This window comes from Passer montanus, unplaced genomic scaffold (genome assembly GCF_014805655.1).
Source record: "Passer montanus isolate IOZ18808 unplaced genomic scaffold, ASM1480565v1 scaffold1661, whole genome shotgun sequence".
Taxonomy (NCBI): domain Eukaryota; kingdom Metazoa; phylum Chordata; class Aves; order Passeriformes; family Passeridae; genus Passer; species Passer montanus.
Window position 1 is genome coordinate 1 of NW_024363839.1, and position 3,604 is coordinate 3,604.

Sequence of the window (3,604 nt, forward strand, 5' to 3'; positions counted from 1 at the left end):
AGTGAAATCGCTTTAAAATTTGGGTGGGGAGAAGTGAAATCGCTTTAAAATTTGGGTCAGAGCAGTGAAAGGCACCCCAAATTTGGGGCTGGGGGAGGGGAGAGCCGCACCCCAAAATGTGAGGGGTGGGGGAGTGAAATCCCTTCAAAAGTTGGGTTGGCGGGGGCAGAGAAATTGTTTCAAAATTTGGCTGGGGAGAAGTGAAATCACTTTAAAATTTGAGGAGGGGCAGAGAAAATGAGACCCCTCCCCAAAAATCTGGGGAGGAGGGATCAGGAAGACCCCAAAATATGGGGGGTCCCAGTGGGGTAAGGAGGTCCTGGCAGGGTCAGGGGGGTCCTGGCAGGGTCAGGGGGGTCCTGGAAGGTTCAGGAAGGTCCTGGAAGGTTCAGGAGGGTCCTGGCAGGATCAGGGCGGTCCTGGCAGGGTCAGGGGGGTCCTGGAAGGTTCAGGAAGGCCCTGGAAGGATCAGGAGAGTCCTGGAAGGATCAGGAAGGTCCTGGCAGGGTTAGGAGGGTCCTGGCAGGGTCAGGAAGGTCCTGGAAGGTTCAGGAGGGTCCTGGAAGGATCCCGGGGTGGAAGTCAGCGCAGAGCCCGGTGTCCTGGGGGTGGGGAGGGGTCACGGGGGGGGGACAAAGGACCCCGGGACCCCCCCAGAGCCACAGACTGGGGGTACCCCAACCCCCCACACCCCAACCCAGGCTGCTGCGCCCCCAGCCCCAATTCGGGGTCCCCAGCCTGGGTGGGCTCCTTGTCCCTTGTCCACAGAGCACCCCCTGACCCCCCAAACTGGGTTTATGACCCCCCAAACTGGGATTCTGACCCTCAGACCCCCCCCCAAGCACCCCCAAATCTCACTCCTGCCCTCCCCAATTCGGGGGGTCCCAGCCCACCTCCAGCGCCAGGCTCCAGCCTGGGGTGACCCTGGTCCCTCCCCAGCTCTTCTGAACCCCAATTACTGACCCCAAACCACCCAAATCCCCCCCAAATCTCACTCCTGACCCCCCCGGGGTGTCCCCCTCCCCAATTCGGGGGGTCCCAGCCCACCTCCAGCGCCAGGCTCCAGCCTGGGGTGACCCTGGTCCCTCCCCAGCTCTTCTGAACCCCCATTACCGACCCTAAATCCCCCCAAAACCCCCCCCCCCCCCCCCCCCCCCACCAGTGTCTCAGTCCTGCAGCAGGTATTTTGGGGCCAAGTCAGCCACTTTTCCAGGGAGAAAAACTGCAGTTTTCCATCCCAGTACTGGGGGGGCGGGGAGCTGGGGACCCCAAACACAGCCCCAAAGACACCCTCAGAACCTTCTGAAGCTCTCAGGGAGCTGGGGACCCCAAAAACAGCCCCAAAGACACCCTTAGAACCACCTAATGCTCTTGGGGAGCTGGGGACCCCAAAACAGCCCCAAAGACACCCTCAGAACTCCCCCAAAGCTCTCAGGGAGCTGGGGACCCCAAAAACAGCCCCAATCCCCCCTTAGAACCACCCCAAAGGGTTCAGAGAATGGGAGACCCCGAAAACAGCCCCAAAGACACCCTCAGAACTCCCCCAAAGCTCTCGGGGAGCTCGGGACCCCAAAACAGCCCCAAATACCCTGTTAAAACCATCCAAAGGGTTTGGGGACCTGGGGATCCCAAAACAGCCCCAAATACATCCTCAGAACCTTCTGAAGCTCTCAGGGAGCTGGGGACCCCAAAACAGCCCCAAAGACACCCTTAGAACCACCCAAGGGAGATTTTTAGGGCACCAAGGGAGGTTTTTGGGGTTTTGGGGCTCTGCCCACCTCGACCTCGTGCAGCAGCTCCAGCGAGGGGCTCCAGCAGAGCACCCTGCGGTCCTTCCCGCCCCCGCTCAGCACGGTCCCGTCGCGGCGGCGGCAGAGCGCGAACACGCTGCCCTCGTGGGCCCGCGTCTGCTGCCCGATCTGGTACATGTCTGGGGGGCTGGGTCAGCCCCAAAAACCCCAAAAACAGCCCCAAAACCAGCCCCCAAACAGCTCAAACCCATCCCAAAACCATCCCCCAAAACCAGCCCCAAATCCACCCCAAACCCCGCGAACACGCTGCCCTCGTGGGCCCGCGTCTGCTGCCCGATCTGGTACATGTCTGGGGGGCTGGGTCAGCCCCAAAAACCCCAAAAACAGCCCCAAAACCAGCCCCCAAACAGCTCAAACCCATCCCAAAACCATCCCCCAAAACCAGCCCCAAATCCACCCCAAACCCCGCGAACACGCTGCCCTCGTGGGCCCGCGTCTGCTGCCCGATCTGGTACATGTCTGGGGGGCTGGGTAAGCCCCAAAAACCCCAAATCCACCCCAAAAATACACTAAATCCACCCCAAAACCATCCCCCAAACCCACCCCAAAACCATCCCCTGAAACCAGCCCCAAATCCACCCCAAACCCCGCGAACACGCTGCCCTCGTGGGCCCGCGTCTGCTGCCCGATCTGGTACATGTCTGGGGGGCTGGGTCAGCCCCAAAAACCCCAAAAACTGCCTCAAAAAATACCCTAAATCCACCCCAAAAACCGGCCTTAAATCCACCAGCACAAACCAACACCAAAACCATCCCAAATCCCCCAAACCCCAAATCCCAACCCCACCTTTGCCCCCCTTGCCCAGGGTGCGGGTCCAGGTGAGGATGTTCCCATTGAAGACCCCACCCCAACCCCCATAAATTCCCCCAAACCCCAGCCCACCTTTGCCCCCCTTGCCCGGCGTGCGGGTCCAGGTGAGGATGTTCCCATTGAAGACCCCACCCCAAACCCCATAAATTCCCCCAAACCCCAGCCCACCTTTGCCCCCCTTGCCCGGCGTGCGGGTCCAGGTGAGGATGTTCCCCTCCGAGTCCCCGGTCAGCAGCGCCCCGGCTGCGTCGAAGATGAAGCACTGGATGAATTGAAGACCCCACCCCAAACCCCATAAATTCCCCCAAACCCCAGCCCACCTTTGCCCCCCTTGCCCGGCGTGCGGGTCCAGGTGAGGATGTTCCCCTCCGAGTCCCCGGTCAGCAGCGCCCCGGCTGCGTCGAAGATGAAGCACTGGATGAACTTGGGCTTCTTGTACTTCTAAAATAGGACAAGGGGCTCAGAGACCCCAAAAACCCACCCCAAAAACCCCAAATCCCAAAAAAACCCACCCTAAAACCCACAAATCCCAAAAAACCCAGCCCAAAAACCACAAATCCCCAAAAAACCCACCCCAAAAACCCCAAATCCCAAAAAAACCCACCCTAAAACCCACAAATCCCAAAAAACCCAGCCCAAAAACCACAAATCCCCAAAAAACCCACCCCAAAAACCCCAAATCCCAAAAAAACCCACCCTAAAACCCACAAATCCCAAAAAACCCAGCCCAAAAACCACAAATCCCCAAAAAACCCACCCCAAAAACCCCAAATCCCCAAAAAACCCACCCTAAAATCCCCAAATCATCACAAAACCCAACCCAAAAACTCCAAATCATCACAAAAACCCACCCCAAAATCCTCAAATCACCACAAAACCCACCCCAAAAACCACAAATCCTCAAAAAACCCAAATCCACCCCAAATGACCCCAAAGGTGCCCAAACCCCCTGGGCCTGACCCCGAAGATGCCGTGCTTCTTGG

General features: G+C 58.8%; 1 long non-coding RNA gene across 2 annotated transcripts; it reads right to left on the minus strand.

Moving 5' to 3' along the window:
* Positions 1-1,543: 1,543 nt before the first annotated feature.
* Positions 1,544-2,886, minus strand: LOC120499681. Of its 2 annotated transcripts, none has more exons than XR_005626942.1 (3): positions 2,790-2,886; positions 1,779-1,930; positions 1,544-1,560 (listed from the first exon to the last, which is right to left on the minus strand). It is a non-coding gene; the product is annotated as an uncharacterized LOC120499681 (long non-coding RNA). The 2 variants fall into 2 exon arrangements; XR_005626941.1 differs by lacking the exon at positions 2,790-2,886 and adding an exon at positions 2,694-2,747.
* Positions 2,887-3,604: the final 718 nt, after the last annotated feature.